This window comes from Seriola dumerili, unplaced genomic scaffold (assembly GCF_002260705.1).
Source record: "Seriola dumerili isolate Sdu_G_001 unplaced genomic scaffold, Sdu_1.0 BDQW01000309.1, whole genome shotgun sequence".
In the NCBI taxonomy this organism is placed as follows: domain Eukaryota; kingdom Metazoa; phylum Chordata; class Actinopteri; order Carangiformes; family Carangidae; genus Seriola; species Seriola dumerili.
Window position 1 is genome coordinate 2,680,065 of NW_019174564.1, and position 26,684 is coordinate 2,706,748.

The window sequence follows — 26,684 nt, forward strand, 5'->3', positions numbered from 1 at the left end:
CTGTAGTGTTTTTTGTTCAGGCTCTCGCTGAGTAGGTGCCACGGTGGATTCACCTGTTTGATAAAGCTTGCACAAATGCAGAGTGAACTGCACGTCAAATCTTGTGTGGAGAGACCCCTGTGTGCCTCCTTTGGCCAAAGCAATAGATTATCCATTAACCTGAACAAGCAAAAGAATCACCAAATCACTTCAAACACCAAAAACTTTAAACAATGTAACGAAGTTCATCTGAAGTTCATCAAATGCCGTGGGACATATGATGATCTTTAAGCTTGGATGCTTTTTTTTAGGGACAGATAATCTCCATGGGGACCAGCTGAGCCATTCTTATTGAAGTCATCTTCCTTCACAGTCGTACATTTTGGAAAATGTTGAGCATAATGACTTGTACCCTCCACTTCACGGGCCCTCTTCCTGCACACTCGGCTGCTTCAAAAAGACCACATCTGACTCATAATAGACCTCATTAGACTTGTATTGAATAAGCTCTGAGCCGGCGTAACTTAGCCTCACTGTTAGCTGCTTTTTGCCTCTGTGTGTATGTTCCATTAGAGAATTAAAGATTAATTGCCAAATTTCTCCGGTTTAAAGCATTGATTAATAACACTGCGAATCACTGGTGGATCCAGAAGATTAATGTCGTGAGATTCACCCCCTTTAGATAGCTATTGATTTTGATTTGCTCAAATATGCCTGTCTTCTCTTCCCAGGAGGGCAGAGGCTGTATAAAGCACAAACTATGAGCCAGCCAGCTAAATTACATTTTGTGAGTCAAAGCTTAAAATATGAGCTTTGTGAATTAGGATTCACTTAATTGGGCAGCAAGTAGTTGCACCAAAGAGGTTACCAATGGCAACAAAGGATCAAATACTATATTACATAAGAAAACATATATTCAAATCAGCCATTAGCAAGGCACAAAAAGACTAAATGCAGCCTGAGCAACTGTTTTGATATCAAGGGACTCCTCCTAATTTTTAAAATGACGATTCTGTCTAGTTTCTATTTCAGGAATCACGTCTATCCCCTTTCTAGCTTCAGTTTATGTTGTCTCCTGCTGCCCACGAACCATGCACAGCATACAGTAGCACAGGCAAAGAGGAAGACAATTGTCTTTTTGTGGTTGTCACATTTTTACTGTTCAATTTCAGTCTCAGTCACAACAAATCAGAGCGACTGAAGCATTTCGTCTGTTTCAACAGGGGGTTCCTTATTATTTGCGCGCCACTGGGAGGTAGTCTTCCAAACACGGGATTATGCCCATTGTGATCTGCTTAAGCACACCGTATTAGCCATATTCTCATGAAATCGCATGAAAGCCACTTTGAAACGTAGGATGCTTCTGATATGCCTGTGTCAGGGGAACAGGCGCCATATCTGGGAGCGCGTGATCTCAGATTCAATTATGGTTCCATTTTAAATGAGATATCTTTGCTGTAAAAAATCCCAGATTGTGGTGCTTTGAAATGGAAAAGGGAGTAATTCACGAGACCTATGTGTGATCTGCAAAAAGGAGTTGTATCAAACGGATTTGCGATGCCAGTCTCTGTAGAATATTCATCCGTTTTTTTCACTGCAAGTGCAGGTATATTTAACATTGTACAAGAATGGGAGAAAAGATATGAGAGCATATACGACTGTGTCAATGGAAAATTGCACATATCCAGCTGCACCAAGTGTAAAATCAGAGCAAAAGCTTGTATTTGGAGACCATGGCACTGGGCTCAACGTGAGTGACAGTCACTGGGTGGTTAATACTCTCAGAATTATCTTCTTTCTTTTCTCTCCTCCTTCTATGATTCTCTCCATTCTCATATGTCAGTGCTTGAATATAATTCTTCAGAGACAACAACAAAAAAGTCTCCCTCTTTCTCCCTAGGTTCTGAGTTACCTGTCAGTTTCAAGTGGACGCCAGCAAGGCCCAACATCCCAAACCTGTTGAACTCAATCAATGGAGCTAAGATGGACCACTGGTTGCAGGTCACGTAATCTATGTTGGGGGAATGTTTGTCTCTTTGATTGAACTGTCCCCTGGGTCTACATTAATTGAGCTCCCTATAATCACAGGCAGACCCATATGATCAGTTACTGCAGCCCTGGAAAAGGTGGGTGAGATAATCCTCTCACCTGGATGTTCCATTTTGAGACAGAAATTGAAATAGATTTTTGTCATCTTCTATCACTTCCTGACTGACACCTAAAGTTCTCTGACTCACGAAGCTCCTCACAAACATGGACAATATGAAACTGAAACTTTTTGATAAGTTTTCAGTTAGTGTTTCAATGGCATTTATGCACGCTAGTAGATGGCAGTGTCGCTCTACCACACAGGCTGAAATAAAGATGGATGACGCCTCTCCACTTCCTCCCACTGTAAAAAAATGACGCCAAAATATCCTGAGTAAGAAACTGCGCAGCCGTGATCAGGGAAGTTTAGGAAAAGTTTAGGTCATCAAAAATTGGATAATCCTTAGTCCTTTTTCAGGGATTAAGAAATTGGTTAGCATACAGCTTTCCTGCAGCAATGGTAGTAAATGAAGAGTTTAAAGTTAATGTAAACAGTTTCTACGGCTGCCCCAACAAGCCCTCTGTCTGTACAAAGGTAGTGTTGGAACACTTACTACACCCTCTGATGCATTAGGAGTATACATTAATGCAACAAGTAGTGCAGTATATTGCTATCAAACTGGGGAGAAAAAGGCAAGTAAGAAGGGCAGGGAGACTGGTTGGTCAGGGATTCATCCCACATCAAGATAATGACCTAAAACATTAGAGGAAAAGAACGTGACAGTGGCTTCACATGATGAAAGAGCAGCACAGTCTCCAAACTTAAACCCCACGGAGCTGGTTTGGACAGAAGGTGAAAAGGAAACTACAATTGCAAAACGTTTGTTGGAACTTTCTGAACAATATTTGATTTCCATTGTAGGAAGAACGCCACGAGTGTGTTCAGCTGCTGGATGAGTCAAACACTTTGATTCAATTTAGTTGAGACATTGAATTATGTAAATTTAAATAACAGATGGAAGAATGCGAGTGTCCTAAAACTTTTGACCCGCAGTGTACATTTGCTCTTTTGGAACAACTTTCTGTTTTAAAATGCTACACTTACTTGCCCACCTTACCTTTGCTGTTTGTGTGTTTTGCCCCCGACATTCAGTGCATTAACTGTACACACATTAGCTAGCTAGCTTGCTAACTCACCACGAATTCCAGTTTTTACTGTTTTTTTCTTTTTTCTCCTGCCTCTTTACCGCCTGTATGACATGAAGACATACAGCCTCAGGATAAAAGCCAATTTTTTTAACTGGCACGGATGTGTCTTCGCCTTAATTCATGTTTCCCAGGGCAAATTTGTGTCTGTTTACATTGACTTCACATGCAGTCATGAAACCTCTAAAATTTGCTTTGTGTTCAGTTAGCATATCTTACAAAGTGCCCAGTAGCTCTAAATGAATGTGCAAGTCCTCCTTGTCCTCTATGGATGCATTTCCAATCACATCCCAATAAATCCTTTTGCAATAATGAATGAGATATATGCACAATTCATCTTCCCAGTAAAGCTGGGCTGTCTAATTTGGACAAATATTTCTTTGGGTGGAAGCAATTAACTGTAGTGATGCACTAATGTGACACTGCAGAGCTGAATCATACCTCAGACGGTGAACCAAAATAGGATCCAACGTGTTTCTCTTTAGTTAAATTCATTAGGGCGGAGAAGCCATTATCTCAGCAAACTGCCATGGCTGAATAATTAATCATCCCATCACTTGTTTGTTTGACCTGAATGTATAACATTTATCCCTCGCTCGTTGCCTCCTAATGAAATCCTTTCTTTAATTTGAGAAAAATGTTGGCTCTTCATGTTTAGTCCAGCAAAGCCCTGGCTGACTCTAGATTTGACTAATGCATAATAAATTGCAGTTATCTGGCACTTTTGAACTACAAGGTCAGAGACACCTTGAGATATAAAAGAGGCCTTATGGATTTCACAGATACGACCACATAATTCTTCATCTCGGATAAACACGTTGTGAGTTTTGCATGATTCTAGTTAGTTTCCACTGCAGTGGGGTCAGTTTTCATCCTTAGTGTCAAATGATACCCAGACATTTTCTCATCTCGATTATTGGCTTGAACATTGTAAAAGTAATAATTCAGTAGCTATATTCAGCCCAGGGCTGCCTGGTTCAAGCTCTAATGGAAGATCTTTTACCTAAACATAAACATCTTCATTGTGGGGAGATTACTTTCTGTTAATTCCTATAGAGAGGAACATATGTTCACATGATGAATTTCTGCTGCTGTGATGTGGTCGTGTCTCTGGTGGAGGTGGAGTCAGTCTCAGGACTCGGTCCCTTACATTAAGAAAAAGTAGCAATACCACACTATAAGAATACTCAATTACAATTACAAGTCCTCTATTGAAAATGTTGCTTAAGTAAAGGTATGGAAGTAGCAATATGTATTTAAAGTATCAAAAATAAAAGCATTCCCTGTGACTGTCGTGTAGGCTGTTATATTAGTAGATTATTATTCTTACTGACACATTAATGTGTAAGCAGTGATGTACTGTTGCAGAAGGTTGAGTTGGAGCTAATAAAGGGCTGCAGCTAATGATTGATGTCAGTATTGATTAATCTGCAGGTTATTTTTTTTGATACATCAAAACATTGTATGAATTGTAAACTGTCAGAAAATAGTGAGAAATGTCCATCACAGTTTCCCTGAACCCAAGGTGTCCTCTGCAAATTGTCATTCCAGCTCAAATTTCTTATATCGCATCATATTTTATGAGCTCATCATATCGTTTGTATGTAAATTATTCATTTGTAATATAGCTAAATGTAGTGGAGTAAAAAGTACGATATTTCCCTTGGAAATATAATGGTGTGGAATTCTAAAGTGGCATGAAAATACTCAGGTAAAGTAAAAGTATTATTTATTTAGTTACTTTCCCTTCAGAACTATTTAAATAAATAAATTTGTGGCGTTTGTATTCGAAGCCCCCAAATGCTATTTTCATGTTTGTTTTTGAAAAGCTGACATTTCAGAGCTGCAGCATTAGGCCTTCATAGTCCAACAGTCAAAGCACCACAACAATAGCAGGCGAAGGTGGAAATAGATTTTGGCTGACAATAACCACAATTAATTACACATGTGCCTGCAGTACAATAGGGTTTTCATGCTTTTAGGCTCAAATAAAACCACAGTAAAACACCCTATGGGCGCTCTTGTGTCCCTCATTTTCCTGGACTGATTTTTCTTACTGTAATTGATTAGTGGGTGAAATGATACGAGGACTGACTGTGCGGTGTGAGGCTGGTGAACAGGTTCAAAATAAAAAGATTGTACAGTAAATTGACCCGTGCTTTTGTCAGGCAGGTTGGCAGCTGAAAAATAAATAGCCTTTTAAAGGATTGTGCCATTCAGTAGAAAAAGAATCATTTAAGGAGCTTAGAGAAATTAGCTCATGACTAACTTTCCAGTAGTCACACTTTGACCCTGGTGTCTTCAGTGTTGAGTGCACAATGATGCTCTTGATGAAGCAACACAAGCCTGTGTCATCAATTAAGACACAATGTGCTAAAGCGTTACTGTTGTAATGGCCTTATAATGAGCAGGCACTACAGAAAACGAAATAAATACTGGAGACGAAACTGTTGCTAATCAAAGAGTTTATTTTCTCAAAAGTCAGTGTATTTTCTTGCGCCAGAGGTTGAAGAGAGAGACAATTGGCTTTCAATCAGACAAACGCTCAGAAATTCTTTCTACAACCTAAGACATTTGGATTTAAAAGGGAGCCAAAGATCAAATTGCACTTAAGAGACAAAGTGTGAGCAGTCTAGAGCCGCTGTTTAATGATGCCCTGTGTTTGTTTTGTGGGAAATTCACTTTCTAATCTCTTGGACTCTGTGAAGGCTTGCCAGGGAGTGGTGCCACATAAAACCCCTTGATTTCTTATTTTATCTGTGGACAACCAAATCGATCGTTGTCTCCCCTGCACCTGCTCCCTCCTCCCCTTCCCTGCACCCCCAAAGAGATAGGCCTATGCTGTCCATCCTGCTCTCCAATAAGACCATTTAGACCAGGCTATTTCAAGGGGAGAATGAGACACCGGGTGGTCAAGCGCTCCTCAGTGTCTCCCAGAGACAAGTGTGTGTAAAAAAAAAAAAAGCATTGAAATTTCCCAGGATCTTGACACATCTAATTGAGATTTCATGCCCTATTTTCTCAGAGATCCGAAACCTTGTTCTGTTCTACTGCAAGCAGTATTTCCCCAAGGATCGAGATGAAAGAAATTGTTTTCAGGTTTTATTTGGTTTTTGTTGCTTTAAGGGTTTTTTTTTTCTATCACATCGCTAGAGCAGCTTTTCAATAAAAGTGCCTTTTTTTTTTGTTCAGTAGACAAAGTGACTGCAGTTGATTTGGTTTGTCTGAAAGGTAGTGGAAAAAAAATGAATTCCAATAAAACTTTCTGTTTCTTTCATCAGAATAATTCATTTGACTGCATGCATAGGTTTGTCATGATTGTTGCGAAACAAAAAAAAAAACTGCAATACTTTCCGCAGCTGCACCCATTCTTGTTCATTTTTATTCATCTGACCATCACAGAACGCCTTCAGCTGTTCTTGGCTGTCAGTCAAAATGTTTGACAAGGGGTTTAAAAATTGATAATGCTCCTTTCAGTGTCCTTGACCTTGAATATTTGATCTATCTATTATATTTAAAAAATTCTTTGTCTAGATTTTCCCAGGTCTCTGAGGTCTTGAACAAAGCCTGATGTAGGCTCTTCTATTTTCGGCATACATTTTGGCAAAGGCCTGTGTAAAACAGTTTAATACACCAAATGATTAATTTTCAATAAATTACATTTGTCCCATATGGTATAGCCCATGTCAGTTTGTCTAGCTGTATTATGTGCTGCCATGTCACACTGTCATTTTTGTCTCTGTGGTCCCCGTGCTCCTGCAGTGACATCACCCAGTCTTGCATTACATAGCCGTAACAGTCACAGTGGGAGCACCAGCTTCCCAGCAGGACCCATATTGGATGCTCTACAATCAATGACATCATGCACAAGCATCAACCTCAAATACCATGGGGAAATATACAAAAAGGGGTAGTGATCTCAGCCCCCCCAAAGGCTTTTTTTCTTCTTCTTGTGTGAAGCAGGTGACATGACAGCAAGACATTAGCAGCACAAGAGCAAAGACATTAAGTGATTTTGTTCTTCGGGTTTGAGATTTGATGTTCTTTCTGTTTGTTCTTTTTTTTTTTTCATGCTTCACGTCTTCAGTGCTTACATATAAAGTCTGGAGAAAAACTATCAAGTTACCTTGAATGAAACATTTTTATATCCAAGACGACTGAAGTACAGTTAGGCCACATAAAAGAAAAGAAGATCAATGTATTTTTTTACTTTACGTACGGTATAGTACCTTTTCCAGTGCAGCTACTACTTTGTAGAATGTAAGTGCACATAGTACTGAGTGCTTATTTTATATAAGGGGCAGAATGTACTGGAAAGAGGGGTGACTTATGGAGTGACTGCTGTGTTATCAGTACATTGTTCCTTACTTCAATGTACCTAAAGATACGTTTTTTGTTGTTGTAACTTCTGCCAACAATGTTATGTTTTTATCTGTGTCTGTTTATTTGTCAGCAGGATTATGCAAAAAGTTATGAAAAAGAATTTTGGGGCAGATTCTGATCATTTACTATGAATTAATTTTTTTTTTCTCTGAAGTCTGGATGATGTTGTTTGACATAGACTTTGGCAGAGGTCTGCCCTCTCTGAGTGCCCTTCCAGTTGTTGTTGTTTTGAAGATATTCAGAGAAATATAATGAGACGTCATCACTGAAGGGATCAGAAATTTTGGTGACCCCTCTTTCTGCCCAAGTGTTCAAATCCAGGATCTTTTCTGCCTGAATAAATGTGAAAGTTTTAAAGGATCCAGTAGGGTCACAGTCTTTCAAGTCTGATTTAGAACAATAGTCAGTCAGTTTTATCTTGCTGTAATCATTCATCCTTTTCATATTGGCCATTAAGAGATCCTTTTATAATCCAATCTAAATGATGAGGGACAAAATCAACAGGCACTATTCAAGGCAAGTATTCAGAAGTTTGTCCGAAGTTAAGACGGTACTTCAGCAGTCTGAGTTAGACAAATAACATGGATGAAGTCTTTTATTACTAAGGTCCCTATTTGTGATTCCACAGACAGTATATTCCTACTGAATTTTGTACTAAAAAGATACATCTTTGGAAGTTATACAGTTTATTTGTCTAACTCAGCCTCATGTTAATTCAGATTAACTCAGGAATACATTTATAAACAGAACAAGACTGTGGATTTTGTCCCCAATCACTTACACTGGAAGCGTATTAGAGAGAACGGGAGCCAGCATGGATGATAGCAAGCAAGAAGAAAGACTTCTTGCTTGTGAATTGTGAACCTGTCCTTTAATCAGACCAGATATGTTAATTGTGATTTTGTGAGAAAACCTGGACTAGTTTAATCCTTTATCTGTGATGCATTACAAGTGAAAGTGACTATTTCTTAATGTTACTGTGAAAAAAATCTAAATGTTTCATATAACTGGTCACAGTTTAGTGGACATTTATGAACATATAGCATTTTCTCTGAAATCTGTAAATCACAGAGTAATCCTGTGGCTGTGATTTCACTGGAATGTAACATCAAAAGCTGCTTCCCATACATTACTTTCACTAGTTAGATACAAGATTATTTGCAACACAAAAATAACATTTGTGTTTTACAGTACAGTAATTGGAATCTCAGTTTGGTTCAAGACCTAAAATTTTACATCCTAGTGACATCACAAATTCGAGCATTACTTGTATCATATGGTGAGATATGAACTGCACTGAGGTCAGGTGTGGAACAGGAGTTTAAACTTGTCTATTCAGTCTTAATGTGAATAAAGAATGCTGTACTACAAAAACCAGTTGTTATGCTAAGAAATAATGGAGCAAAGCTTTAGTTTGGTTCCTAAAAGAGCCCATGACAAAATTCTAGACATGCCAGTTCATAACAATCTGTACTGCCCTGTTTCACACTCTGATCCCTCTGATCACAGCAATTTTTGGAGCAAAAGTGGAAAAGACACATTCAAAGAGATATTTTACCGCAGTTTTGCTTATTACCCTCTTTTGCAGCCTTTCAGGTCCCTCATCTCCACCTATTTTTGTCCAGTCCCAGCAGGGAGCATTAATAATCACCTCCATGCAACGCTGAGACCATTGTCACACAAGTGGCTCCAGCGCAGGGGACATTAATGTCTCACAGGAACCGCTATTGACATCTCAGTCTCTTTGCTAGAAGCTATTGGAGAGACAGAACGCCTGTGTGTGATAAAATGCAGGCCTGTCATCCTCGCAGGTTGCTAGTAAGTGTGCAGGGAGGGCGCAGAGGTCAAGAGCATTCACCCTTGACATTTGATAGCAAGGGGTGGGACCCAGTGGATCAGTCATACAGTTTATCAATAAGCAGAGATGAGATGAGAGGATCCGAATGGAGAGGGGATTTTTTTGTTTTGTTTTTGCCTTTATTGCATCAATGTGGTCACTTGTACAAGAAAGCATCAACTTTCATTAATAAAATACATTTTTCATCACCATAGCTTACAGAAACACATGAGTCGAGCTTCTAGTCATTAATTTTCATTCACTGTTTGTTGTCGGCCACCGTTTGGATTAATTATGAGCATTTTCCTTTGAAGTGTGCTGTGGTGGAGAAACATTTTTGATCTTTTAGTTTAAGTAAAAGTAGCAATACCACAGTTTAAAAATACTCTGTTACAAGAAAAAGTCCTGCATTAAACATTTAAGTCTGGCATTTGAAACAGCATTTTAATATCAGATCCTGCTGAACTGGAGCTAATGTTAAGAACTATATACTGTCGGATACCTTATATCATAATGGTCAATATATAACAGTTTATCTTACTTTAAACAATGCATTTTTATCTGAAGTAACTCTAGCTGAAAGATAAAGGTACTGAAATTTGACATTTGATATGTGATATTTTATGATTTATGAGTCTCTCAGACAGAAGAGAGCGCCCCCTGCTGTGCCTCATTATTGACCTGCTGCAGGTTTAAGAAGACCCCCATTCTCGACTGCTCGAATGGTTTGAGACTTTGGTGCTCCACATTACAAAGATGGATTAGGTTAATGACCCCGGCATTGACCTGCATTCCCTCCAAGTGGGTGTACATATTACATGTTTGTTCATATTTGTGGCCTTGAAATATAGATGGATATCTGATCCCCAGTCAGGTTCAGATGCTTGTGCTTTCTCTCCATTAGAGTTATATTGCTTTACAGTAAAGAGTCCCCTGATTAACCTGTTTGCCACCTTTTAGCCCATGACCAGTAAGTACTGTGCAGCATTACATAACTGTAGTCCTCAGATATTGAGGATATTGAGTTCTTGTAGCCAAAGTCCTCTGTTTTTTGTACTTAATTTTATTTGCACTTAATTATATACTTAAGTTTTTAAGGTGCTTAATTCTTGCTGTGATAAAAGTAATTTTGCTTGTAATGTCAGATTCTTTATTTCATCAAGAGGGAACATATAATAAGGTGAATGTCTAAAGAGGTATTCCTTTAAGGCCACACCCCCTCAGACAGCCAGTCATGGGTGTGGCCAGGAAGCTGTTGCTACACCATCAGGCTGCAGGTGAACATTAGAACAGGAAGTTCAGTTCACAAAGAGGAGTGTGTTAATCATACAAAACAAAGGCTGCTGCTGGTGCAACAACAGTGTAGAGAAAAAATTAAACTTGTGCATGGAAACTAAAAGCTGCTGGTTGAACACTTTATCCAGAGGGGACAGTAACAGTGTGCTAACCATGCAATTGTCAGTTCAACAGGAAAAATGAAGAGGAAGAGACAGAAGGGGAGAAAGAAGAAGAAAGCAGTGAACTGTTGTTTGTTTGCTGGTTTATCACAATGAAGAGTATTTAAGCCACCTGAGCTTGCTAAATCACTTTTTATTTGATTCATGAGGGCCATGTTCATATGATGCATTCTAGCTGTAAAATGATTTGTTCTACTCCCAATGAATGTTTTTTATTTTGACCAGCTAAAGGCTGCTTCTGACAAAGTCAAATATGTCCGTTCCCCCACACTGTGCCGTGCTTCTTTGTCTCCTTGGTGGAATCAAAATGGTTGTTTTCTTACTGCTGCCTGGGTGAGGTGTAGCTGGCCAGGAGCATGCTGTGAGGGCCTGACAGGAAAATGGTGCTGGACCAAAGCTACAGGAGTCTGGTAAGATTTTCTAATGATTGTTGCCTTGGCTGCCACGCAGTGAAACCTCCTGAGCAGCATAATATTTAATACACCAGTGCAACCCCAAGCCTACATTATTGACTGCTAGCCTCTGATAATGTCTCTGGGTGTTTAACCTAATGTAAGTCAGGCTTTAAGAAGGAGCCCAGCTGTACCTGAAGTGAAAGAGTTTGTTGAGATGACAAGAGAAATTAGCTCAGCAGCCCCTTTATTAGGTGTTAATTTGCTGCCTCCATATTTTTCCTGTCCAATTCTATTCCTGGAAACTAGTCACACAGAAGTACTGGTGCCCTTACATTTCCCAGATTTATCCTGATATATTGACCCTTCCCTGTGTCTGATCTTTTAAATATAATCTACCTAGCGAGTAAGCCTTCCTGACATTCTTTTGAGACACAGTTTCACAAATCACGATTAAAAATAGGGCCAATAGGTCCATGTTCTTTCATTTTAAGAATTCTTATATGCTATCTAAATGCTAATGATCTAATTGATATTTGTGGGCATGAATAACTTCCCTAAAGCCAGAAACCAGAGCAGGGAGACTTAAACATCTACTGTCAAGCTGTAAAGCCTGGAAATACCTTTTTAGAGGATTGATTTGGATTTTTTCTTCTTTTTTTTTCGTCTTAAAATGTTTTACCTTTGTCATGCAAATTCTGAGCAGCCTGAGTCAGAAAATTGGACATAACATCAAACTATCTTAATGGATTGTCAGTCAAGCTGTTTCCCAACATTACATCTGGATTACGTACTTTGTTTCTGATCATGTGTATGTTCAGTGACACATGCTGTACATCCTTTTATATGCTCATGTTAATGGTACACTGTGTTAGCAAGTCCAAGTCAAGAGATTGATGTGCTATATCATTTTGCACTAACAGGAAATGATGCATGGTGTGTGCCAGCAGATGTCATTCAGCTGTGACTGCGGAATGCTTACACCAAATTTAACCTTGAAAACATCACAAATATGCAGTAATCTGAAGTACTTATTGTTTTTTTTCGGTTTTTCTGTAAAGATTTTTTGTCTCACTTATTTTCCAAGTGTCAGAAGCTTTTTTATTTTTATTTTCTAACTAATTTATATTCGTACTTTGAGATAATCTGTTGCCTGGATGAGTGAGAATCTCACTAGACAAGTAGCACCTCCATTTTGTTTATGGAATGAACAAATATAAGTGTTCTGTTTAATATTTGACTGATCTCTATTATATGATAATACTAAATACAAAAATATGTTATTTGAAAGCTGTGTATACTATAGATGAAGATTCAGTGGAATAACAATCCAAGAAAAACTTTTTTAATTTTCAAATGAATACACTAATGTACTTACAAAATTTGCTCCCTGATATTTTATATAAGCTTTGTTTTCAGGCCATTTACATACTGTATAAGTTGTCAAATTTTAGTGTTTAGTTGACTGATCATTTTAGTCAAAGTATGTTGCCACACACCCTATGAAATTCCTAACATTGCATCGATTTATGAATTGGGTTTACTATAATGCCAATTGAGTGCTCAGTTATGCTTGTAGTGGCTTCCTATTTGCGGTGGTTGGGTCAAAGGTTACCACGGCCTATTGCAAAACTTTATCCAGCAAACTTTCTAGTTTATGTTACATCTTAAAATGAGAATAAAGATTAGGATAAAATTAGAAATCCAGAGAGGTGTTTCCTTTTTTTTTTTTTTTTTTTTTTTTAAACTCTGAAAGGTCGGCTTCTCTATTTCAGTTTGTATGTCCTTAGGGATCCCACTCAGTTGTACATCTATGAACTGAGACTACTTTCAATAGAATCGCATTAACTCAGGTTTCCCATTATTTGTACATCATTTTAAATACGATTGAATGTGTGTAACAACAGCAGGCATATTTGTTTTACACTATCAATTTAATGATTCAATGCTTTTTGTGTCTTAATATCCTTTTTCAATGAATGAGGTTTGTCAGTAGTTAAGGGATTTGTGAAGATTTATATGCAAACCATTTAACAGCATGTCCTTATTTAGAAAAGCATGCATCTGAACAGACATGTAATATGAGTTGATTGGACAATAATATCTTTGCATTTTTTGATTTTCACTAATACAGGTTCCATTGTTCTAAAGGGTTCCTGCAGTCAGCTTATGAGCATATAGCCTTTTGCCTGTGCTATAGCCTTAAACATTGAAACACTTTTCTGCTGAAAGCATCGATCTCCCTTCCCATTTGTGTCCATGCAAGCCTAACTGTTGCTCCACCCTCTGAGAGTCGAAAAAAGATGTGCATGGAATAAGTCTGCTGCCACTCCTGGTGCACAGTGTAGGCGACCTTAGCAGTGTGCATTGTGCTGGCACTGCTGTAATGTTACTACAAGTAAACTGGGAGAGAAAGCGTTCTCTGTTGTTTAAAACATGCCAGGGGAGCCCAAATTAACGCCCACCTTTGTTTGTAGTCTGTAGGTCGAGTATTGAGGGCTGACCATTGACTGTAAGTCTCTGGGGCAGACAGTGAGAAGCACGTAGGCAGCTCCACATCTTACTGTAGTGGAAAGCTGCGCTGTCCGCGGTGCTGAAACCTGCTGAATGCACACATGCCTTTCTGCACCGACGCAAACCGGTTTGCAGCAAAAATCAGGCGCCGATTTCAGAACAAGAGATGATAGGAGAGTGCTGAAATGGCGCAGACAGTGAAGGGACATGGTGTGGGGAAAAAGACACGGTGGAGGACAAGCGTGGTTTGGCCTGTTAGGAGAATCTTTCCGAGTAGTTTTATTGCCTCATGTAATAGCTGAAGTAGAGCATAAGCGTGAAAGCAGCGCACAAAGCTGAGGCGATTTTAATAGGGTCAGTTGCTCCTTTCTTGAAGGCAGTGGCAGTAGTGGTGGTGTGGTATAAAACACATTTGTGAGAAAGGAAAAAAAAACGAAATACACTGTAGCCTTGGTGTTATTCCCGCCTGCTGCGCTGTGCATCTGTCGGCGAGGCAATGTTTGACTTCAAATGCCATATTTAGGAAAAATGCTTGATCGCCGTGAGTGACTGGGGCGAGGACGAATGGCATCTTGTGATTTGGAAAGACGGCTGAGCCCGACGAGGAGCGCGTGAGAGCCAATAGTGTTGAAGAGCCTCTGTGTGCATAAGCGGTGGATGGAGCTACTCTAGGTATACTTCCGCGTCCAATGCGTGTTCATGTGTAGGTTGAATGGATGAAACGGGGAGAGCGGAGAGGTATAGGCATGCTGTGATACGGCCCTATATATTTGCCGGCAGGACTATCTTCCTTTTAAAGACAACCTCCTCCTTGCATTGGTTTCCACTCAGTGATGTCGCGTATTTGTGTGGCGCACCTGTAAAGAGCGAGACAGGCAGAAGCCGGCTTTTTTAATTATTTGATTCCTTTTATTTCTTCTGTTCTTTTTCCTTATGTTTCATGCATTTGCTGAAAGGAAATCATTTCTGTGTTTTGATTTAATAAATATTTCATTTCCTCATTTTATCTTGTTTGTGTTGGCTTTTATGTTTCCAAGTTTGAACTAAGAGAGCGGAATTCATCATTTTACACGCTATTGGCCAGGTGTTTCATTCAGAGATTGTTTGCCTAAGGACGTCCATAACTTTCATTTATAGAAACGGTAAGATATTTTTACACATTTGCTCATTCACCTGAAACATTTTAAATCGATTTTTTTTCCAGCCTATGTCAGTTCTTTGAGGACACTGTGTAGCGCAGATCATGCATTCACTGTAGTCTCAGGCTGTCTTATTGCATGTGAACGCGATAGGAAAGTCACCGTGATGCATTCATGTGTCCATTGACGGCTGATTTTCAACTCTGAATTGCGGTGGCTGGGCATATGATAGACTTACACGACAGGATAAGTGGGCTACCTCCGCACATGTGCTCGTTTCAAAAACCTCCCAAGGTTTCAGACATGGACGGACGCTTTTATTGCTCGTGTGTAGAAATATAGGCCTTGGTAGAGTGCTGAAACGTGGGATCCGCATAGTAGTCGGTTATTTTACCGCATATTAAATAAAAACGTGATCATATTGGAAATATTAGACTGGTAGCGCTGTTTTTTATATGTAGAATTTCATATTGGGAGTTGAAATAATAGCTGCAGGAAGCAACCTAACCACATTTATTAGATTTTTTCAATCTGAGCTTTTTCATCCATATCAAAACTTGTATTTTATTTAGGATCTAAACGGCTAAATACAAATGTGATTTAAACTTATTGGTAGGCTATTGTAAGGATAGGTTCTTGAATTTGAATGTAAAATAGCCCATAGGTCTGTAGACTCTGTCTAACTCTAAAAGGAGTGATGCTATATAGGTTAAGTGCAGACTGTGTGTTGCACTACTTGGAGTTGCTGGATGTTATTTTCTAAGTTCTGCTATCATAGGCATATTTGTATGCTATTTCTGAATTTTCATGCAGGTCTAAATTGTACACTGCATACAACCCTACACTTCCTATTCAAAAGATCCATTCTGGATTTCGATCCTAACCTTTTTTTTCAGGCTAAAGGCAACTTATCAGTAGGATATTCTCATTTGGTTAGGTTGTACCCTTTATACCGCTAATATTGCAAAAATACATATGTCTGCCGTGTAGCCGCAGGGATAACATTAGTTCTCACTAATGTTATTCTAATATAGAAACGGCAATACTTATAAATCACTATCGTAACTGTAGTGGATCAAATTAAACTATCTCTGATTTTGCTGGTTTCTTCTGAATACCCAAAGGACCCTTATGGTACCCAGAGGCAGCTTTTTGGGCCTCTGCTCCAGCAGTTTCATTGTTATATGTTTTTTTTTTTGCACTGACACTTTATTTGGCATGCATTTAGGTTAGGCAGCATGGAGCCAAAGTACACCTGCAGCAAATCAATTGTTATGTGTATTTCCGGGGTTGAGACGAGATCTTCGCTGATTGGCCGATGGTCTGATTAGTTTACTTAGGGTGGCCGCGTTCCCGCCACCGCCCCCTATTCTGCTGCGCAAAGACTGCGACCAAAAGTTTGATGTCTGCAGACTTTACATCAATAAATACCCGCGACGCCGATTGAACACCTCAAGGTAAGACACCACAAAGGAGTAGTGTAAAAAACATTAACTGCCAAAATTAAATGTGTCGAAAACGTGCACAGAAAAATTGCATTTAAGGAGTTACAGTAGCTAGCAAGGCCAAACAGAAGCTGGCGCAGCAAGCCACCATGTCGGACATGTTGCTTGCAGAACTCCATTGGAAATATTAATGTTTTTACGTGACATAATGTTTAACGCGTTTGTCTAACATTAAGCTAGCCAAATAAAACGTTATTGTAGTAGCAAGGGCAGAGCCGCGTCTCGGTGCTAGCTACCACGCAACACAACCCAATGATAAAAATTTGAGCCCTACAAACTGAGTTCGATAATTGCCGCAGTAGACACAAAACTGCTGGTTCGTCACGATGGTTACATAAATCTTTCTTTTGGTAGTTGTCTAGACCGCGTTCAGCTAAATGACCACGCCGCTTGCTGATGTAACTTTAAGACTAGCATGTAGTTGCTCTTTAAATGCTAAAACGAAATTTGGTATTTTAGCATGAGGTATAATTAAACGTGGCCTTGGAGTATTCGCTTTAATTTGGATTTAGCATGAACCGAGTTTCAGTCCCTGTTGGTCTTGTTGAGCAGGTTACCCACAGTAGCACAGGTGTCACTGATTAACTAATTCAACCAGCTTCACTTTGTAGACCCCCTAATTAGAAATACTTACTTAAAGACAGGTTACCTTTTAAACTCCGCAGATTTGAGCAGTAACTTTTACCTATTTTCTGATATAACAATGATTTTAATTTGGACCTATTTTAACATGCATATCTGGAGCAAAGCAGCAGGTGTACTTTTTGTAGTAGGTTTTACCATTTGTCGATAAATGTTTCCAGTCCTTTGCAGAAATCCCCAGCAATTTCTGATTAAACTACAAAATCAGCAGAATTTATTCTGTGTGCACACACAAAGGCAATTCTTTTAACAGTCACATTTTTTTTTTCTCCATTCAGAATATGAAACTGGATTTTCCTGTTTTATCTTTCACATTAGTGGTAGTATTTACACCTGATATCTGCAAGTGATGCCTTTACTCGTTGTTTCATTGTCCTCTTTTAAATGGTCAAAAAGGATGTATTTGGATTAAAGCAACTCCAGGTACAAGAACATTTTATTGTCTAAGGCTTTGAAGACAGTAGTAAGACTATAATCTCTGGTATAAACAAAGGCATATTTTTTGCAGTTGGCATTTTTTGTGCTTATGGGTGTAGTATGTGGCCTTGAATATTTAGCAGGTGAATGTGTTGTCTTCGTTATAGTTGGCAGTCTGCAGTGAGTAATCTTCAGTTGGTAGGTCATGAAAAGATTACATATCATCCAGCCAGCAGCTAAAAGCCTGACCAGTTAATTTACCAGGAGGCTGCCAAAACACAGGACATCTGTGGTCTTGTGGGTATAGGGGGACAGGCTAGCAAAAGGAAATGAGGTTGTTTACTGAGGATTTAAAGGTGTGATCGTTTTTACTGTAATGTAAGTGAATATATCTGGTATTCCTTAGTTTGAACATAATTTATTAGATTTAGTTGCTTTATTGTACATGTTTGTTTTGTTTTTTTATTTAAAACTTTTTGCAAAAGTATTGATTTGACTCAAAATGATAAGTGTTTTGAACAGATGCAATGTGATTAACAGAATAGAAATGTAATGTTTGTTGCTGAAAATTTGTTTGCTTTGCTGCTTTCTGTCCAGTCACCTGAGTCAATATAGTACTTATGAAATATCACAAGTCTTAGTATGCAGAAGACTGATTTAGAAAAAAAAAAGCAATCACGTTCCATTTTACTTGGTTTTTGGTATTATGGGAATACTGATACTTAAGTAGTGATATTACACAATTTTCCTCTTAATATTAGAAATGTTCAGAATACAAGAGATCTTAATTCAAATTGCATATCGTTGCAGGTCTAATCACAACTTCAGCTTTTGATAGGCGATGCCAATGTATTCCTATTTCTATATATATATATATATAGAAATAGCTGTTTTTAGGCATTTTTCCTTCTCGTGTATGTGCAACTTCCACAATTGTAGCAACCTCTGTGCTCCTGAGAGGGACAAGGGATAAGAGCGGTTGTCTTTATGTATTATTGAGCCCCCACGTTTGCCTTTCTAAATAAAGGCTGCTGACAGAGTGACTAAAATGCAGGACAGTGAGTGAACTTCCAAAGGCCACATCACTGTGCTCTGTGCAGCAATGTGTGCCGCTGTCAGAACTGGGTTAGTGTACAGTGGGTGGCTTTAGCTAAAAAGCAATTTTGCCCCCTTTGTCCTTCTTAAATGCCCATCCCCCTTTCTTCTCTTCGTAGCCTCTCCCTTTACTCCCCCGTATGCAGTTAATCTGGTATGGTCTCTGTGGATGGTGCACAGGACTGTTTTCATTCAGTCCTTATTGTCTGTTGGCCACAGGGTGGCCCTCCCTCTGCATGTGTTGGTCATCACTGGAGGCTAGCATTGCAGTGTCCCTGAACCCTGTCACTGCATCAGAGGCTTTAATAGATCACCATATTCTCTGCTCTGTATAGGCATGATGTAGTGAGTGTTGATTTGTATAGTACATGTAATGCTGGTTCTGTTAGTGTTTAGCTTTATGGCAGTGAGAAGCAGAGGTAGTGTAAATATGCCAAGTAGTGTCTAAACATTATTTTTAATGTTTAGTTGTTGAATTGAACCTCATTATTAATTAACTTTATTTAATGTCTAAATCCAAGTTAAGTGTTTGGGCCTTGACTACTAAACTGAAAAGATCAAAGTAACTTGTTTTTTAGGTTAATAGTCTAAGACCACCAGTGGAAAACAGTTGAAGTGGGTGAGGCACTTAAGAGACTGAAACATCACATCCTCTAAGATAAACCCAGTGCTAAATGAACAATCACAAGTGTCACTTTCTTTTAGCTTTAAACACTCTGACGTTCTAAGTGTGTCATTTGTATAGCTGTTGTTTTTCTTGCATTTCCAGCTATTGTCAGGTAAATCCGGAGCACTGGCATCAATATCTAATATTAAGCCAAGCTTTAGCACCACACTGTCAGCCTTTTTTATATATAACATGTACACCTTTTTATATAATGGCAGATAGACCAGTATCTGAAAACTATTTAATATTTATGTCAAAGTAAGCTCTTTCATTATGGGTAAATTGTCAGAATCGGTATTTAACATGGATTACTTGGTATTAAATACTAATCAGATTACCCATGAGTTGATACTCATTCATAACTAATAGTGTTGGTAATTAATATGATCATAACAGTGATTTTTTTGTCCTATTTTTAATTAAATAAAATTGAGAAAACAGAGCAGCAAATATGAAAAATATTCTTTTTCACTAGCAATGACTTGTTGATATTTTTCCATTCGTTTTCTAACAGCATCAAGCTAGAAAGAATAAAAAAAAATGCCTCTGGTTAAAGTAAAGTCAATATTGATGAACATATGTTTCAGTGTCTTGAGCAATACAAACTACCCAATAGGATTTTTTTAAAGGCGAACTCTAGTGAATATGTTTTTGTTTTGTTTGTTTGTTTTTTCTACCAACATTGTTGAATTATTCCTTTTTCCAAAAGGGCTGGTGAGAAATTGTGCACTTCTACATTGGAGGCAGACTGCCAATTATGACTCAGAGTTGCGTCACTTTTCAGTATTTATTCTGATACGCTCCCGCTGGTGCTACCCAACTCTCAATCCTATCCACTGTAGCCTGTCACCTTCAGGAAAAACTTGATACATCTAATTTGATACTTTTGCTAATCTTTAAATGTTGAACTACAAAGAAAGCAGGCTTGCTAGTAGGAATTGTAGAGCAAAGACATGGTGAAACACTGCAGACTTTTGAGGTGTGGTCTGCGGAGCAACATAACCTCTAAGAGATGGAGTTGTCCTGCTAGCATGTGATGTAGTAAATAACATGCAACTTGCTTTCAGTGAAATTAAGATGATTCAAAGAATTCACCAGGCCAGATTCAATTAGAGTGGAGGTGGTAAAAATCTTTGAAGTTTAAAAAGTGTGTATTGAGATCCTTTTTTATGAAGAGAAATCAGTTCAGTGTCCATGGTTGGGTGAAGCTTACACCCAGAAATATAACTAACTATTAGTTTCACAGTGTTTGCACCGCAGGGCTGCCATCACATTACACCTTATTTTTCTCATCAAGGTAGAGGTGGTGCTGAACTTTTTTGCAGCATTTTATGTTGTAGAATTTGCCTTTGTACTCTTCAGCTTGTGTGTGTGTGTGTGTGTGGGTAGACTAGTCACATCTATGTTTTCAGCTGGGATATTTTGAACTTTTACTTGTGGGCTTTTAGTTTTCAAGGACAGGCCGTGCATGTCAGTGTGTGCACTCTGGAGTTCTTCACTCTGCGGCTTGTCACGCATACTTGGTCAATTTAATCCTCTGAGGAGCTAGTAGCAGAGATTCGTGCCTCCTCACTTTTAAGTGCTCAGTGTCATAAAAGTACATGCTGATGTCACTGTTGGCTTCAGGTTCAGGTTAAAGAAGTTCTGCAGTTAGTCAGATCTGTAGATCTGATGCTTTTCAATTTAAATTTTCAATTATGTATATCAAAATCAAAACTTTATTCTACTGCATTTCCCCTCAGTGGTCTAGACAGCCCTTACAGTATATCTATTTTTTGTTTTGATCCCATTAAAGGGGAAATTGACAGACTGGCTGAAGGAAACAGATGCCAAAGGCCTTTGCAACCAATGCGTCAACAAATACAACCGATTTGTGCAATATTACTGGCAGTGCTTTGTGTGAATTGGTGTGGTCATACTAGAAAGGGGAAAAAAATTTAAATCCCAATATAGTGTAGGCTGACATTCGCGGCTTTCTGTTGTGAGTGTTAACAGAGATTAATGTATTTAACTCCCCTTCCTCATAAATTTCAAATCTTTAAAAAGGGACAATAACTATTCTGAATCAATATTTGCAAGTATGGCAGTCATATAATGTTCTTTAACTAGAATAGATTGCATGATGGCCTTTACTCAAGCTGATTTTAATTGAAATTAAAATAGCAGTCTAAGTATCCTCAAGTGGCAGTGGTACCTTTTTTTTTAAATACATCATTTGGATTGATTTTAATTAAGAGGCTAAAGGAACTTAGCATTTATAAGTTGTAAGCTACGTTTGTCATAAACGTCTGTCCTCAGGTAGTAGTGCATTTTGCTGAGTTACACAAGTGAACAGGATTGGGTAAGCAACTAATACATTTTGTTCATCATGAATTAATATGTTATTTTTATGGTTAATCATTTAGTCTAGAAAATAGAATTTTGAAATTGAAAAACGCCGGAGCCCAATGAGACATCCTCTTATTCCTTGATTTGTCTAACAGTCCAAACTCTATAATATACAGTATAAAGTACAGAAAAAGCATTGAGTCAGCAGATGGATGTTTTTGCTTGATAAAATAACCTAAACAATTAATCAACTGTGAAAATAGTTTACAATTAATTTCCTTTAGATTGACTAATATAAATCAATTAATCTACTCATTGTTACCAATTTGCTCCAAACAGGATACAGGTATGAAATGTTGCCAGCTTGCGATTGATTCCGTATCAGTTGATTGACAGCTGTACTTCAGTCAAGAGTTTGATCAGCTGTGAAATCTTGGTTCCAAACTCCCACTCAGTCACGTTTCCATGTGATTAATTAGCAGTCAGTAAGCTGCTAAGACAGAGCCAGTACCGCCAGCTTCAGAGGTTGAAGGATGATGCATGGCTAAAACACAAAGTATATTTGTTGAAGTATTTGAGTGCACCACTTGCATGTAAAGTAATGCCAAAGCTTTGTCATTAGTTTTGAATGTCCCTTATGCTTTTTGCATATTGTCATCGTGAGTGTATAGATTACTAAAGCCTATGTGTACTTTAGGTCACTATATTTGAATTGGGAATCATTTTATTCTCCTCATTGTAACAATGCATGCAGAGGCTTTTCTCCCCCTTGTGAGAAGGCTGTGGGATCTGAGTGTACCAATAACTAAACACAGTACACTTTAATGAGTCCCTAAAAGGCAGCTTGCTCAGTGGGGTAAAATTGTGGAGGTGGATGGTTTATCTTAGCAGTGATGGGGAAACAAAAAAGAACCTTGTGGTCTTTATCTAGGGTTGGTTTCTGACGAAAACCATGAGGCACGGCCTCAAGGGGAACAAGATGCTCCGCACTGAAATGCCTGCACTAAAAGGAGGCTGCTGGCTGGCTGCACACAGTGAAAGCCTTGACTGAAATTTTTGGGGAGAGGCGTCTTGCCAAGCTTCCTCTTCCAAGTGTTTATCTAATGAAATATTTCTGCCTTGTGGCACTATCTCAGTCGGGACAATAGCCAATGTTTGTGCTTTGTACTTAGAATAAAAGGTGAAACATATGAAATAGATTGAAGTAAGTCATTTTCTTCAACAATATGTTCTCTTGTGGCCTGCTTTTCCTCTGTTACTATGCACGTGGGGGAGGCTGCTTCTGGAGTGGGTAACTGCTTTTTGCAATTTTTGGCATATGAAACATTTTGGATGAATATCACTTAGGTTTTTTTTTTTTTTAATTTCTGTCCTTGTATTCTTTCTGTCATGTTAACAAAACAGCAAAAAAGTTGAAATGTGAAAGCAGTACTTAAGTTTTGCAGTCACTTACTGGTTTCACTTTGAGACAAATAACAGATGGAAAGAGCAGCAGGAGGGTGAAGTTGACCCTGTGAAGTTTAAAACCCCATACTTGTGCAACCGGAATGGTTGCAGTGTGTTTGATGTAGATGTTGACTGTACTTGCTGCAATTAATATAGCTTTAAGTACAGGTTGAAAACTGATGAGCAAACTCTGATAGAGCATTACTGATGTTATTGGCCTAAATCAAAATATCTTGACTACTGCCCTGAGGGGAAACCTTTGTGTACAGATAACAATCTTTCAGTCTGTTTGGGTGTATGGTGATGATTCAGTATTATCAAGTATCATGTTTGTTGTTTTAGTCAGATGTAATGCATAACACTCAAATCATAGTGCATTTTGCCTTGAGCTGTGAAGCAATATTCATATTTGATAGATGCTGTCTGGAGTAGAGTAAGAGTAAAAAACTATGCTTATTTAGAAGTATGGTATCTATGATGCCCAGATAAGCCACTAACAAGTGTGTTCTTTGTAGTATATCATGGCCTGCTGCCTTTTAGTCCTTACCTGCAGTTAGTGTGTCTGCAGCGGTGAACAGCAAAGCATGTCAGTCACAGTCACAAACAAGTCAGTCTGTACACTACTTTACATTATACTCCTACTGTCACTACATTCTCTGTACACAGCAACTTTTACACATCTTCAGTAACAAAGTTACAGCTTTTAAGGGATGTTAATGATTAATTGAAGATTGATTTTCCACCCTGGTGTATCTGTTCTTGGGTGTGGTTTCCCATAAGAGAAGAGTGGACAATACGGATAAAATACACTCATTTAGTTTTACAGTATAGTGTTGATATACATTGTGATAAAGTAAATTTACTGACATATCACATATATTACAGAAACTGTTTTGGATAAAGTAAACAGACATTAATTCACAAATCTCTCACAGTTGACATGCATATTTTCTCATGGTGTTTACCCTAGAAGAGGAACAGTAAAAGTTGAGGTTTACACCTTGATATGGTGGATATTGAGTGTTGAGGCATTAAACACTTGTCTGCAGCAGTCCATCCACTTGAACTAGTTTGCTGCTTTGCCACCTTTTACCATCTCTTTGCATTTGCTGAAAAATATTTAACACACCCATATCACTTGTTAGAGATGCTCATTCCTCATGTGCCCTAGGAGATTGAGGCAGCTCTTCTTACTAGTATGAACCTCATGCATGCATTTCACCCTCCTGGTTAAGATCCTTGGCTGGCAGGCGAAAAGATGTGGCTAGCAACGCCATCTGTGTCGACAGGAAATGGCAGTGAGGTTGGCAGAGAGACATCACATTTGCATAGAACTGGCCGTTCCTAAATTTGTAAACAAAGTTTTGATGCTTAACATTAATTGTAATTAACATGAATTTAGTGCTTGAGCAACATTTTGCTTTAAGGGAGATTAGTATCTGTCAGATGCTTTTTCCTTGGACCATTTTGGCAAGTCAACTTTATATTGGTCTTAATGTCCTTTCAAGGCTTTAAATTTATCATACTGTAACATTCTCTTGTTCAATGTCCATGTGTCAGTCACATATACTCTGCTGAGGGCATTTTTTCTTTTAATGATTGAAATTTATCTGTGGTAATATGTCCTGTGGGTTGAAGCTGTTTGCTGTATGACTGTAATTTGTATTTTTTGCTTAGGTTATGTAGTCAGTGGGTTTTGACCTTGGTTTAGGAACATGACAGCGAATCAGATGACTCATGTATTTGCATTTGCGAACTGCAACATTGCCTATGCAGTTTGTTCACAGAATATTTACAAGCCTGAAAACAGTGATGGTAAGGATGGACAATATTTCATAAAAAACAGAAGTAAAACAAATAAGTTTATCCACATCTCCCCAACCTGCAAGGAATGTTGGCCTGAATGTACAGCTTTCACATAAATGGCATTGTGCCACTTCATTTTAATTTGTAAATGCTCCTTTTTATAATTTTCAGTTGTTAAGATGTCAGAAATAAAGACAAAAGTCCACTGGAGGTTGACTGTCTTTAAAATTGCTTGTTTTGTTAGACAAACAGTCAAAAAAGATATTCAACTTCCATTATGAATTATGAGTAGCAAATCTTATCATTGTCAAGTTTAGTTATATCACTGTCCAGAACAAGTCAGTCAGTAAGCATAGTCATTATGAAGCAGCAAGCTGTTAAATGATGCTGCTAGTGTAGACTGTATTTTTATATGTGCACTTTGAAACATAGGCCATTTTAAACATGGCCTCCAAACCACTTCATATCTGCAAACACTGGGGTGAGCATGTGGTGTGTGACACGGGATGTTGTGTAATTCAGTGAAAATGCACTGTTGAGGATGTTCTTGCACAGACTTCGCCACTGGAATAACAGTTCTCAAAAACTGCTGACTCAACTAAAGTATTGGCTAAAGTCCACTGTGGTCCTGTCACAACAGTGGATTCTACAAGAAATAATGGGTAAATAAAAGTGACCAATTTTTTTGTTTAGATGTACCAAAAAAAGCACAGAGACCACTGTTACTAACTTAATAATGGGTTATGAAGTGAAGTGAATATGTTGGTAATGTGCTGGCAGACAGTGGTCATCTGATCATTGACATGTGGTTTCAGATTGAGTTGGGGAAAAACAAACTTCCTGAAACTCTTTTAGAAATCAAACTGTAACATGTAGCTGACATGTCTTAAAGGCAGATAAAGTTCTTGGTCTTAATACCTGGGATGTGTTAAATTTGAATGTTTTTCATCAGTTTGCAATGTTTTTATTGCTAAATAATGTGCTAAGTGAATGTTTTGCAACAGTGTTCCTGTATTCCAAATACTGTTTGGATCCCACTGTTGGGATCCCTCATATCATCTATCTATATATCTATATATATATAGATATATATGCCATTGCTTGTGCATTTTTTGTGCGCTTTGAAGCAAATGTAAAATGTCATGTTGATAAATGTGAGCTATTCTGCTCTTTGTAATTCTGATTAGTGTGCTTTGTGCAAAAACATACATATTCACCCTACTGTCAAGTTTTGTTGTGTACACCAAGATACACACTGACATTCAGAGTAGAAAGATGTGTGTGTGTGTGTGTGTGTGTGTGTGTGTGTGTGTGTGCACATTCATTTTCAGTCAAGCCATCAGAGTGGACTCTCACATGCTCACAATAAAAATCCAGAGGTTGTAATTATTTTCTAATCAAATAAGAATCCAGAGTAGATCTACAGCAGTTTGATCCGACTGACACTGAGCTGTTTACTGCAGTTTGGCAGTTTATGTGCATTTATGTACATCATAATGTGCAGCACAGCTAATCACTGCGTCTGTCAGTGACAGCTGAGTGGTGGCAGAGTGGTGACACAATTAACAGGCAGAGAAAAGCAGCAAGCGAAAAAGAGACGGCTTGTTCAAAATATCAAAGGTCCTCTTCTGTCATGACGACTGCACTGACTTCATTTTGTCAAGATTTAAAATACTTTTAAGTCAAGATATATCTAGTAGGACAAAAATCTTTCACTGAATGTGTAAAGGAAGCAAGAGGAAAAATATGTTCTAGCTCCATTTATTGAAATCAGATACTTGTATGGACCACAGTATGAGAGCACAGAATAGTATATTTTAGATGGCAGAACAAAAATTGAAAT

The 26,684-nt window shown here is 38.3% G+C and overlaps 1 protein-coding gene across 3 annotated transcripts in view; it reads left to right on the plus strand.

Moving 5' to 3' along the window:
• Positions 1 to 14,535: 14,535 nt before the first annotated feature.
• The window catches only part of elavl2 (ELAV like RNA binding protein 2), a 31,583-nt gene continuing 19,434 nt past the window's right edge, over positions 14,536 to 26,684 (plus strand). The window contains exon 1 of one of the 3 annotated variants that reach the window (XM_022758761.1): positions 14,536 to 14,938. The gene's annotated coding sequence lies outside the window, so the exon portion shown is untranslated. The remainder of the gene's footprint in view (positions 14,939 to 26,684) is intronic. The other 2 variants (XM_022758760.1, XM_022758759.1) reach the window with 2 other exon arrangements.